This window comes from Oncorhynchus clarkii, chromosome 16, assembly GCF_045791955.1.
Source record: "Oncorhynchus clarkii lewisi isolate Uvic-CL-2024 chromosome 16, UVic_Ocla_1.0, whole genome shotgun sequence".
Lineage (NCBI taxonomy): Eukaryota > Metazoa > Chordata > Actinopteri > Salmoniformes > Salmonidae > Oncorhynchus > Oncorhynchus clarkii.
In genome coordinates, this window is record NC_092162.1 from 49,625,728 (window position 1) to 49,640,294 (window position 14,567).

The window sequence follows — 14,567 nt, forward strand, 5'->3', positions numbered from 1 at the left end:
ATATGGATAGGGATAAGGAGTCTGGAGAGCACACATACTGTAACGAACTACAGACTTGGATGGGAGCACACAGTAGTAAAGCTTGATTGTATTTCACATACGTTACACTGTGTGCTTGGGTGACATTGGATTGTAGTCTATGTGCTGGACTTTCAGGACACGACGCCCGCTTTTCAAGCAGTCATCCAATTGAAGTGTTTTAGCCCCACAGTGTCACGGCAGCTGTCGATAGTTTCGCCGTTCGTTGTCGGAATAAATAATACCCACTCATAAACAGTACATATCACCGTTGGGCCTCGAAAAGCCCAATTTTCCGACAGAGTAATTGTGGTTCTAATACGACTCGCTTCCTCCCTGCTTATCTCCTAAAGCAGGGTAAGAGCGCGGTGAGAAATTGGAAACGTCTGGCATGTAATTTCCAATCAAGACTTAGATATCCATCAGGCCTGGCTTTGTCTCCCAGCAGCCGACATTTGGAATCAATTAACAGACGAGGATGCCCATGAATCAGCCCTGTGCACACCAAGCACCTCCATCTCTCTCTGTAGCGCTCTCTCCTTCCATCCATCTCTCTCTCTCTCTCTCTCTCTCTCTCTCTCGCTCTCTCTCTCTCTCTCGCTCTCTCTCTCTCTCGCTCTCTCTCTCTCGCGCTCTCTCTTTAGCTCTCTCTCTCGCGCTCTCTCTTTAGCTACCTCTCTATCACTTCCTCTCTCCCTGTCTCTGAAGCTCTCTTTCTAGCTCTATTTCACTCCATCCCTACCTTACTCACTCTCTCTCGCTCGCTTCCACTCTCTATCTCACTCCATCTCTCTTTCTCTCTCTTGCTAACTCCAATTCTCTCTCCAACCCCCCCGTCCCCCGTCTTCCTCTGTTGGCTCTCATCAAGCCTTAATGAATCTCTCATCTTATTTGTTCCTCTGTGAGAGATGGTCATTAGCGTGTTTGAAGGAGAGCTGGAATTTACCTACTGCCAAGACAGATGGAGGTGGTGGAGAGATTATGTTCTGTTAGTGAAGCTCACCAGGGCCCCTATCTCTCGGCACAGTACCCCCAACAACAATGGGGTAGCGAGAGAGAGGGGTGGGAAGAGTGAGGTAAAGAAAGAGAAGGAAAGAGCGAGACTGAGAGAGATCGAGGAGGTGGTGGGAGAGAAGACAAAAAAAGTAAAGAGAAAATAGTGAGGAGTGTTTGACGGTTGAGCTAACGTGCGCTAATGTGATTTGCATGATGTTGTAAGTAACTAGAACATTTCCCAGGACATAGACATGTCTTATATGGGCAGAAAGCTTAAATTCTTAGTAATCTAACTGCACTGTCCAATTTACAGTAGCTATTACAGTAAAACAAAAAACATGCTATTGTTTGAGGAGAGTGCACAAGAACAAAAAAATGTATCACGGCAACTGGTTTGATACATTCACCTTTGAAGGTAAATAATGTACTTACATTCAGTAATCTTGCTCTGATTTTTCATCCTGAGGTTCCCAGAGATAAATGTAGCATAGTTTTGTTTGATAAAATCTATTTTTATATTCAAAACTAGATGTGTGAAGGTTAGTGTCTTTTCAGTAGGGAAGCTAATCCATTAACTATCCATTATTTATGACATTCCTGGGAGTGTGTAAACTAAAAACAATTATTACCATATCATTTTTGTATGTTCTCTATAGTTATGTACTTGAGAATGTATAAATTGACCAATTTGGCACATTTGGGCAGACTTGATACAACATTTTGAACAGTAATGCAATGGTTCATTGGATCAGTCTAAAACTTTGCACATAAACTGATGCCCACTAGTGGCCAAAATCTAAATTGCGCATATTCTCCTACATTAATTTCACATTTCCACAAACTGTGTTTCCTTTCAAATGGTATCAAGAATATGCATATCCTTGCTATTCTCATTGATTCTACATATTGTAAATTGAAAATATTTTTTTTTGCTAAAAGTATTGTTATATTATTGATCGATTAACTATGACTTTTCAGATCACCCAGTAGTGCTATCTGCAGGGTTTGCTCCAAGTAAATGTTGCAATTCCTGGACCAGTTACCCAAAACCAGCTACATATGGACAGTACCAAAACAAATTATCTAATGATTCTGTCTCTTCGCAGCAAAATCTGCAGAGCTGGGAAGGTTGTATCCCACATATAAATAACATTCTATTGGTTGCAAGAATTTTTTATAATAATTTAAATAGAAAAATTATATGTTTAGAATCTGACGTCGATCAGTTCATAAACCATGTGCCATGGAATCGGTACGTCAAAAATGTCTTCCTAACTATTTTGCCATCTATATGGCACAGCTTTTTAATTCATCACGATTTTCTTTAAGAGATAGATGGGACGGGTTGAATGGAGCTGAAAGTTGGGACTAATAACAACTAATAACAACGAGATAACTAATGTAAAACATACTGTGTCCATAAAACGTTTATAGGTTAAGAACTTTTGTAAAAGAGCACAGTTTGAAAGAAATGGCAAATAGAAATCAAATTGGATGGACATCAGAAATAGATGGGAGAAGTTGAGGGTAGAGGAAGGACATGAGTAAAAACAAACATAAGAGAACTATTGTATAATAGACTGTGTCCATAAAATGTATGTATAAGCTGGAAGTAGAGGCTTAAGCGGTGTTGTTCAGCAGTTTACTCCAATTAGGGGAGGGGTGGTAGGGTTAGAAAGTAAGAAGGATATATATATTTTTTTAAATATGTATTTATATGCGTCTGTGGGTGGGTGGATGTACAGTACACATCAAAATTATTAAATAACAAATATGGAATCATATTTTAGATCCTTCAAAGTAGCCACCCTTTGAAGTAGAGTGATGGAGTGCTGCATCAGATGACCTGGCCTCCACAATCACCCGACTTCAACCCAATTGAGATGGTTTGGGCCGCAGAGTGAAGGAAAAGCAGCCAACAAGTGCTCAGCATATGTGGGAACTACTTCTAGACGGTTGGAAAAGCGTTCCAGGTGAAGCTGGTTGAGAGAATGCCAAATGTGTGCAAAGCTGTCATCAAGGCAAAGGGTGGCTACTTTGAAGAATATATGATTCCATATAGGTAAGTTCATAGTTTTGATGTCTTCACTATTATTCTACAATGTAGAAAATAGTAAAAAATCAAAACCCTGGAATGAGTAGGTGTGTCCAAACTTTTGACTAGTACTGTATGTATTGGACGTGATGGAAGTGATGCAGTTGATAAAAGCTACAATCTATCAGCAATATTAAAGCAATCAACCCTCCCCCCAAAAAACAAAATATATATTAAAAAAATAAAATACAGCACTTACATTTGACTGGGGCAACTCTAGCATGGCAGAAATTTGACAAACTAACTTGTTGGAAAGGTGGCATCCTATGACGGTGCCACGTTGAAAGTCAATGAGCTCTTTAGTACAGTCCTTTCTACTGCCAATGTGTGTCTATTGAGATGTCATGGTTGTGTGCCCAATTCTATACACCAGTCAGCAACGAGTGTTGCTGAAATAATCAAATGCACTAATTTGAAGGTGTGTCCACATACTTTTGCCATGTTGTGTACATTCAAATGAGCTACAGTATGTGAAGAATACAGTATATGGAAACAGTGTGTCTATACACAGAGTGTCTGGAAGACTTTCATTATCCAAGGAAAATATATCAAACATCAAATGATATCCGTTTTTAATTATCACGAGCATGGATTTTTATTTATTTTGGATCCCCATTAGCTGCTGCCAAAGCAGAATTAAGGCAGTTTTATACACTTTTGAAAACATTACAATACTTTCATATATTTCACAAAACACTGTGTGCCCTCAGGCCCCTACTCTACCACTACCACATATCTACAGTACAAAATCCATGTTTATGTGTGTGTGTATGCATGCATCTGTGCCTATGTTTGTGTTGCTTCACAGTCCCCACTGTTCCATAAGGTGTATTTTTATATATATTTTTTTTAAATCTACTTGATGTGGAATAGAGTTCCATGTAGTCATGGCTCTATGTAGTGCTGTGCGCCTCCTGTAGTCTGTTATGGACTTGGGGACTGTAAAGAGCCTAAAGGTCGACCGATTTAATTGGAATGGCCGATTAATTAGGGTGCCGATTTCAAGTTTCCATAACAATCGGAAATCTGTATTTTTTTACCTTTATTTAACTAGGCAAGTCAGTTAAGAACACATTCTCATTTTCAATGACGGCCTAGGAACGGTGGGTTAACTGCCTTGTTCAGGGGGTGAACGACAGATTTTTACCTTGTCAGCTCAGGGATTCAATCTTGCAACCTTACGGTTAACTAGTCCAATGCTCTAACCACCTGCCTCACGAGGATCCTGCCTGTTACGCGAATGCAGTAAGAAGCCAAGGTAAGTTGCTAGCTAGCATTAAATTTATCTTGTAAAAAAACAAACAATCAATCAATCTTAATCACTAGTTATAACTACACATGGTTGATGATATTACTAGTTTATCTAGCGTGTCCTGCGTTGCATATAATCGATGCAGTGCGCATTCTCGAAAAAGGACTGTCGTTGCTCCAACGTGTACCTAACCATAAACATCAATGCCTTTCTTAAAATCAATACACAGAAGTATATATTTTTAAACCTGCATATTTAGCTAAAAGAAATCCAAGTTAGCAGGCAATATTAACCAGGTGAAATTGTGTCACTTCTCTTTCATTCATTGCACGCAGACTCAGTGTATATGCAACAGTTTGGGCTGTCTGGCTCATTGCGAACTAATTTGCTAGAATTTTACGTAATTATGACATAACGTTGAAGGTTGTGCAATGTAACAGGAATATTTAGACTTAGGGATGCCATCCGTTAGATAAAATACGGAACGGTTCCGTATTTCACTGAAAGAATAAAAAATAAAAAAATCCGAAATGATAGTTTCCCGGATTCGACCATATTAATGACATAAGGCTCGTAATTCTGTGTGTTATTATGTTATAATTAAGTCTATGATTTGATAGAGCAGTCTGACTGAGCGATGGTAAGCACCAGCAGGCTCGTAAGCATTCATTCAAACAGCACTTTCGTGCGTTTTGCCTGCAGCTCTTCGCTGTGCTTCAAGCATTGCGCTGTTTATGACATCAAGCCTATCAACTCCCGAGATTAGGCTGGTGTAACCGATGTGAAATGGCTAGCTAGTTAGCGGGGTGCGCGCTAATAGCGTTTCAAACATCACTCGCTCTGAGACTTGGAGTGGTTGTTCCCCTTGCTCTGCATGGGTAACGCTGCTTCGAGGGTGGCTGTTGTCGTTGTGTTCCTGGTTCGAGCCCAGGTAGGAGCAAGGAGAGGGACGGAAGCTATACTGTTACACTGGCAATACTAAAGTGCTTATAAGAACATCCAAAAGTCAAAGGTATATGAAATACAAATCGTATAGAGAGAAATAGTCCTATAATTCCTATAATAACTACAACCTAAAACTTCTTACCTGGGAATATTGAAGACTCATGTTAAAAGGAACCACCAGCTTTCATATGTTCTCATGTTCTGAGCAAGGAACTTAAACGTTAGTTTTCTTACATGGCACATATTGCACTTTTACTTTCTTCTCTAACACTTTGTTTTTGCATTTTTTAAACCAAATTGAACATGTTTCATTATTTATTTGAGGCTAAATAGATTTTATTGATGTATTATATTAAGGTAAAATAGTGTTAATTCAGTATTGTTGTAATTGTCATTATTACACATAAATAAATAAAATCATCAGATTAATCGGTATCGGCTTTTTTGGTCCTCCAATAATCGGTATCTGTATCGGCGTTGAAAAATCATAATCGATCGACCTCTAAAAGAGACCTCTTGTGGCATGTCTTGTGGGGTATGCATGGGTGTCAGAGCTGTGCGCCAGTAGTTCAAACAGACAGCTTGGTGCATTCAACATGTCAATACGCCTCATAAATACGAGTAGTGATGAAGTCGATCTCTCCTCCACTTTGAGCCAGGAGAGATTGACATATTAATATTAGCTCTCTGTGTACATCCAAGGGCCAGCCTTGTTCTGAGCCAATTGCAAAAAAGTCATTTTTTGTGGCACCTGACCACAAGACTGAACAGTAGTCCAGGTGCAAAAAAACTAGGGCTTGTAGAACCTGCATTGTTGACAGTGCTGTTAAGAAGTTAGCCGTGCTTTATTATGGACATACTTGCTTTATTATGGACACACCTCAACTTGCTCAAAGATTTTGCCTTTTGTCGAAAATCGCCATTTTGAATCCAAAATAAGTGACCTACGTGATTCGTATAGATCTGATGAGAAACGTTTTTTGGGGGGGCTTTGGATACCTCCTGGCTGTAAGCAAACAAATGATACACGTTTGGAAAAATACTGGCTGAATCCAAGGCTCAGCCAATCGTTCACATAACAGAATGCAGTGCAGCACGCGACTGAAGAGAGAAGAGACAACCAACTTGCTAGTTACAGCATCAGCGTGCGCTCGAGGGACAGCGGAGAATAGATAGGCAGCTTGCCAGTTACAGCAGCATGTCCAATGAACTATAAGGAAGAGGTAACGTTTGGTGAGAAGCCTGACCACAGAGACCGGGTGAGAAGGTGATGAAGCGTACTTCATGAGCTGTAAATAAAAAAACAACTGGCATTTGGAAAGTTTGAGGTGAGGGAGAAAGTGTGGTGGAACAAGTATTGTTAGCATTGTTAAGTATCTTGCTAACTGGATTTAACTCTCCATTAGCAAGCCAGAGAAATGTTGAGCAACATTAGCGAACTTATCTGATCAAATAATTGAGTTCATGGTGTGAAATTTAGCTTATTAATAAAGTCAGCTAACGTTAGCTAGTTAACGTTACATCAGATGAGCTAACATTAGTAACCTAACCAATTCGCTATAGTGTTAACTGGTATACGACTCCTTGCCGTTCCTCACGTTATAACGCATTCGTTGCTTACTGTACTCAGGCAATCTGTGTGAAATGTTAACTAGTTAACTAGCCAATGAACTAACTACTATCTGTGAACTAATGTTTTCCCTCTATAATTTGTGGTTAATTTTCAGAATGAGAGAATTAGGTGAAAAGTAGGCGTTGCTTGTTACTAAACAAGTGTATCTGGAGCTGGGCCTGGCTTAAGATGGAGGTGAAAGGAACACCATAGACTTTTCCTCTTTCTCACTTTTTTACAGTGGATAAGAAGGGGTATGCCAGCTGTACTCTCTGCCTGAAAGAGATCAATTATTCCAACAAAGGGTGTCATGCTCTGCTGGCACATTGTAGAACAGATGTCCATAGGCAGAAAGTGTATAATGTGCAGTGTAGCCCAAACATGATGCTTTTGTTGTGTTGAATTTGATAGTAACACGTGTGTGAGTGAGGGGGGATTATAAAATGTTTTACTCAGTGAACGTTATTTTTAAACGCATGTAGCATTGTGCACTTGATCGATGTCTACTATAGTGGCCACTATAATGGAGCAAAAATAGAATGCATGTTTGTTTCATTCGATTTCTTCTTTAAGATGTGCAATATTTAGATGTGTGTGGTCATAAGCGTTCTATTATAAAGGCTGTCATGGCTAACTGAAATATTTAGTGGATTGTTTTTTCTCAAGACTTGTAAAGTCTAGGCTAGAAATTACATTGGATTGCTTTCTTTACATTTTTTAACTGTGAGTTAGGTTTACATTAACCACTTTATTTTACACACAGATTCTGATCATGTAGATAATATTTTTTGTTGTTTAATTAGTTAATCTGCATTTCCCCCAAGCATGGGGAATGTTTTTTGCATATTTCACCAGTTTTCATCCCTGAATTTAGTTGAGGTTTAGTGAATGGTTTGTCCCAAATACAGTGCTTTCAGTTTTAGAAATATTTAGGACTAACTTATTCCTTGCCACCCACTCTGAAACTAACTGTCAACTCTTTAAGTGTTGCAGTCATTTCAGTCGCTGTAGTACTGACATGTATAGTGTTGAGTCAGCTGCATACATAGACACTCTGGCTTTACTCAAAGTGTCATCTCATTAGTAAAGATTGAAAAAAGTAAGGGGCCTAGTCAGCTGCCCTGGGGAACTCCTGATTCTACCTGGATTATGTTTGAGAGGCTTTCATTTAAGAACACTGTGTTATTATAGAGAGTGAACACTTTATCCATAATATGGCAGGGGGTGTAAAGAAATAACACATACGTTTTCCCAGCAGCAGACTATGATCGATAATGTCAAAAGCCGCACTGAAGTCTAACAAAACAGCCTCCACAATCTTTTTATCATCAATTTCTCTCAGCCATTCATCAGTCATTTATGTAAGTGTTGTGCTTGTTGAATGCCCTTCCCTACAAGCATGCTGAAAGTTTGTTGTCAATTTGTTTACTGTAAAATAGCATTGTAACTGGCTGATTGGTCGGCTATTTGAGCCAGTAAAGGGGCTCTACTATTCTTAGGTAGCGGAATGACTTTTGCTTCCCTCCTGGCCTGGGGGCACACAAATTCTAGTAGGCTTAAATTGAAAATATGGCAAATAGGAGTGGCAATATCGTCCGCTATTATCCTCAGTCATTTTCCATCCAAGTTGTTAGACCCCGGTGGCTTGTCATTGTAGATAGACAACAATCATTTCCCACCTCTTCCACACTCACTTTACGTAATTCAAAATTACAATGCTTGTCTTTCATAATTTGGTCAGATATACTTGGATGTGTAGTGTTGGTGTTTGTTACTGGCATGTCATGCCTACTGCCTACTTTCTACTTCTTTTTATTCAGTTTAGTCACATGATTTCTCAATTTGCAATACGTTTGCCAATCTGTTATGCAGGCAGACATTTTTGGCATTCCTTTTGCCTTATTCTTCTCAACCATAACATTTTTAAATTCCTCATCAATCCACAGGGATTTAACAGTTTTTACAGTCATTTTCTTAATGGGTGCATGCTTACTAGTAACTGAAATAAGCAATTTCATAAATCTTTCAAGTGCAGTGTATGTTTGCTCCTCATTATACACCACGGACCAACAAATATTCTTAACAACAACAAACTTCTTGTATGACCTCTTATATACTATATTTGGCTCAGCCTTTGGAACTTTGCTTTTCCTAGATATGGCTACTGTATTTTGATCACTACATCAGATTAGATTTGTATACAGCTTTCAAGCAAAACATTTTTTGAGAAGTGAGAACTTAGATATGGTCATTTTCACTTTTTTATACTTTCACTTTTTTTCATAGAATGTTTGTGGATGACGTAGAGTAAGCAATCTGTGAAAATTATATTGTAATATAGAGTGTGAAAGTGGCTGTGAGTTTGGACAATTAATAGACACTGCAGTAAATTAAACCTAATAAAAACATCTGTCTTGTCCAGGACCGGACTATACAACGACCGGTGTGCAATAACCAATCAGAGCTACAGTAGGCCTATATGCATATAAGCCATTTGTCACATGGGCCTGCCATAATAAATTTTGAACTGGACTTAAGGCAGTAGCAACAGCTACTGAAAGCATTCACCAAAAGCCACAAAATACTCCTGAATGGATATCTGCAACTATGTAAATACCAAGGCAGTCCTCATACATTTGTTAACCTTACAGTCCTATTGATCAAACAACCATGAACACGTAGGCCATCTCTCCTTCAGTTGCGTATGCACATCAACAACAAGATCAACAACTTATGTTAGCCAGAGCGAGGTGAGCTACAATCTTAACAAGGGAACCATAGATAAATCCTCTCAAAGTTTTTCAGCTTGTGAAGAAACGTCCCCTTTTCAGGACTCTGTCTTTCAATGATAATTCGTAAAAATCCAAATAACTTCACAGATCTTCATTGTAAAGGGTTAAAAACACTGTTTCCCATGCTTGTTCAACGAACCATGAACAATTAATGAACATGCATCTGTGGAACGGTCGTTAAGACACTAACAGCTTACAGAGGCAAATAAGGTCACAGTTATGAACAAATAGGACACTAAAGAGGCCTTTCTAGTGACTCTGAAAAACACAAAAAGAAAGATGCCCAGGGTCCCTGCTCATCTGCATGAAAGTGCCTTAGGCATGCTGCAAGGAGGCATGAGGACTGCCAATGTGGCCAGGGCAATAAATTGCAATGTCTGTACTGTGAGATGCCTAAGACAGCGCTACAGGGAGACAGGACGGACAGCTGATCGTCCTCGCAGTGGCAGACCACGTGTTGCAACACCTGCACAGGATCGGTACATCCAAATATCACACCTGCGGGACAGATACAGGATGGCAACAACAACTGCCCGAGTTACACCAGGAACGCACAATTCCTGCATCAGTGCTCAGACTGTCTGCAATAGGTTGAGAGAGGCTGGACTGAGGGCTTGTAGACCAGTTGTAAGGCAGATCCTCACCAGACATCACCGGTAACAACGTCGCCTATGCGGACAAACCCACCGTCGCTGGACCAGACAGGACTGGCAAGAAGTGCTCTTCACTGACGAGTCGCAGTTTTGTCTCAGCAGGGGTGATGGTCGGATTTGCGTTTATCGTCGAAGGAATGAACGTTACACCGAGGCCTGTACTCTGGAGGGGGATCGAGGTGGAGGGTACGTCATGGTCTGGGGCGGTGTGTCACAGCATCATCGTACTGAGCTTGTTGTCATTGCAAGCAATCTCAATGCTGTGCGTTACAGGGAAGACATCCTCCTCTCTCATGTGGTACCCTTCCTGCAGGCTCATCCTGACATGACCCTCCAGCATGACAATGCCACCAGCCATACTGCTCGTTCTGTGCGTGATTTCCTGCAAGACAGGAATGTCAGTGTTCTGCCATGGCCAACGAAGAGCCCGGATCTCAATCCCATTGAGCACGTCTGGGACCTGTTGGATCCGGGGGGTCGGGCTTGGGCCATTCCCCCCAGAAATGTCCTGGAACTTGCAGGTGCCTTGCTGGAAGAGTGGGGTAACATCTCACAGCAAAAACTGGAAAATCTGGGGCAGTCCATGAGGAGGAGATGCACTGCAGTACTTAGTACTTAGCAGAGCTAGCTAGCAAAGTGATTCACATTTCTTGTTAGCTAACCAAATGACACCTGCATCTCTAGCTGTAGCCACAGAAAAACGATGGGGGTCAGCCACTGACCCACTCGTCCAATGACATGACATCCTCCCAGAAGCTAGCTAGCTAACATTAGGCTCAGTCTTTTTAGCTTGCTAAATAAAAAGCTACATAAATAGATAAGCTAGCCTATTAGCCACGTTATGACTGACTTGTGATCATTACCCTCGCTAGTTTGACTGTAATGATATTCCCAGCCTTGGTTACATTCGTCTGTTTTTGTCCAAAATATTCAGTAATTGAAACTGAAACTGCATCCCGAACGGCTGGAGGTAGAAAACGATGTACCAGGCCAGCTGTGGTTTACAATCTAATAGCAGTCATGCATTGAACTGTGTCGATATTATCTGCCAACAATGCCTCTACGTCATGGAATTTTGAGTCAAATATAACCTATTTTAAAACCTCTTTAAGTTGTCTTTGTAGCACAAACTGGGAATTGTATATATTTGACTGATATTATCATTGGCTGTTTGTTTCATATCTGCAAAGTAGTTAAAACGCTGTCAGTTACACTTTCTGAGGAAAATGTTACCAAAATTCTATCAACACATCTCCTGTGCCACACACGCATCACGGACTCTAGATCATTGCTACTCTCCCTTCCAGGACGGCTACAAGGCCCTCCCCTGCCCTCCATTCGGCAAATCCGATCCCACCTCCTTTCTGCTCCTCCCCACCTATAGGCAGAAACTTAGGTAGGAAAGTAGGAAGCATCCGTGGTGAGGACTGTTCAGCATTGGTCTGACCAATCTGAATCTGTGCTTCAAGATTGTTTTGATCACGCGGACTGGAACATTTTCCGTGTCGCCTCTGAGAAAAATGTCTGACTTGGTGACTGGGTTCATCAGGAAGTGCATAGAGGATGTTGTTCCCACTGTGATGATTATCCATACCAAAAACCGTGGATAGATAACAGCATTCGCGCAAGATTGAAAGTGCGAACTACTGCATTGAACCATGGCAAGGAAATATGGACGTGTAGAAACAGAACAGCTATGACCTCCGTAAGGCAATCCGAGGCAAAACGACAGTATAGGGTCGAGTTGCAATTCATCGACTCGGACGCAAGAATTATGTGGCAGAAATTCCAGACAATCACGGATTATAAAGGGAAATCCAGTCACATCACATAACCCTAAGTCTCGCTTTGAGGAAAACAACATCGAACCGCCAACGCGAGCCCCCGTTACTAACAGGGACTATGTGCGCTCTCATTCTCCGTGGCCAACGTGAGTAAGTCGTTTAAGCCCGTTAACCCTCGCAAGGCTGCAGGCCCAGACGGCATCCCAAGCCGCATCCTCAGAGCATGTGCAGAGCAGCTGCAAGTCTGTTGTCCACACTTGCATCAAGATGTCCACCGTTGTTCCTGTACCCAAGAATGGGAGGAACTGAACTAAATTACTCTCCACCTGTAGCACTCACTTCTGTCATCTTAAAGTGCTTTGAAAGGCTAATTAAGGACCATATCACATCCACCTTAACCAACACCCTAGAACCACTACAATTTGCATACCGACCCAACAGATCCACATATGACGCAATCATCATTGCACTGCACACTGCCCTATCCCAACTGGACAAGAGATATACCTATGTACAAATGCTGTTTATCAGCTACAGCTCAAAACCATAGTGCCCTCCAAACTCATCACTAAGCTCAGGACCCTGGGTCTGAACCCCGCCCTGGTCAATTGTTTTGTGTGATGACGATGGAGGCGGCTTATTGTAGAGAAATTAACATTCAATTCTCTGGCAACAGCTCTGGTGGACATTCCTGCAGAGATCTGTGGCATTGTGTTGTGTGACAAAACTGGACATTTTAGAGCTGCCTTTTATTGTCCGCAGCACAAGGTGAACCTGTGTAATGAACATGCGGTTTAATCAGCTTCTTGATATGCCACACCTGTTAGCTGTAAACAAATTTGTGCCCAAAATTTGAGCGAAATAAGCTTTTTGTGCATATGGGAACTTTCTGGGATGATTTATTTCACCTCATGAAACATCGGACCAACACTTTACATGTTGCATTTATATTTTTTGTTCAGTGTATTTTTAATGAACTCACTCACACACACACACAGACATTCACACACAGGGGGGAAAGTATGTGGCCACATTGAGAGAGAAGAGCGATTAGGTCCATCTCCAGGCCTTTTCAACACTCCTCATCTGCAGCAGACCGATAAGCCCTGGCAGGACTGCAGCATGAGCGAGAGAGAGGAACTAATCACATGAACTCCTCCTGAAACCAACAAATTGGAGCAAACACAGAGAGGACATTTGTCCTCCCCCAAATATTTGTAAGGTGAATTAAGTGCTTTGTGCTCTTTGCCTAAAGGGCACAGATCAGATACAAATGTTTCAGAGTGATGTAATATGCTACCACTGCCCGTCTAAGGTTATAGATATCAAAACCACTCACATGCCCCCTTCATCCAGATGAGAATAAAGTGGTTTATTTTTAAAAGGTTGCCTGCATGGAACCACAGAATCTAGAGAGATGGATTTCTGTAAATGCAGACTATTTCTAGTAAGTAAGAAATGGAATAATTAAATGCAGGACCCCCCTTTCTTTGCATAGAAATATAATTACCCATATTGAGTATACACCTGATTCAACTTGTCAACTAATCATCAAGCCCTCAATGAGTTGAAAGAAGTGTGTTTGTCCAGGGCTACAACCAAAATGTGTGCTGTTGGGGTACTGGAGGACCAAGGTTGGAAAACACTGACATAGACCAGGGTTGTCAAAATCATTCCACGGAGGGCAGAGTGTCTGCACGTTTTTGGTTTTTCCTTTCAATTAAGACCTAGACAACCAGATAAGGATAGTTCCTTAATAATTAGTGACCTTCATTCATCAATCAAGTACAAGGGTGGAGCGAAAACCCGCAGACACTCGGCCCGCCGTGGAATGAGTTTGACACGTGCCTTAGATCCACTACAACTTACATACATACCGCCCCAACAGACCCACAGATCCACTGCACACTGCATTGCACATTGCCCTATCCCATTTGGAAAAGAGGAATACCTATGTAAGAATGCTGTTAATCGACTACAGCCCAGCCTTCAACACCATAGTGCCCTCCAAGCTCATCACTAATCTCAAGGCCCTTGGTCTGAACTGAACCCCGCTCTGTGCAACTGGGTCCTAGACTTCCTGACAGGCCAACCCCAAGTGATGAAGGTAGGCAACAACATCTCCGCCATGCTGGGCCCCACAATGGTGCATGCTCAGCCCCCTCCTGTACGCCATGTTAACCCTTGACTGCATGGCCATGCACATCTCCAACTCAATCATCAAGTTTGGTGACCTACACAACACTGATTACCAACAATGACGAGACCGCCTACAGGGAGGAAATGAGTGCCCTGGTGGAGTGGTGCCAGGGAAATAACGTCAACAAAACAAAGGAGTTGATTGTGGCCTTCAGGAGACAGCAGAGAGCGCATGCCCCTATCCACATAGTCAGGACTACAGTGGAGAGGGTGAAAAGCTA

The 14,567-nt window shown here is 41.5% G+C and overlaps 1 protein-coding gene across 1 annotated transcript in view; it reads left to right on the plus strand.

Annotated features, from left to right (window-relative positions):
• Positions 1-14,567, plus strand: part of LOC139367676 (nephronophthisis 4) — a 190,914-nt gene that overhangs the window by 138,102 nt on the left and 38,245 nt on the right. The gene's annotated exons all lie outside the window — the stretch shown is intronic.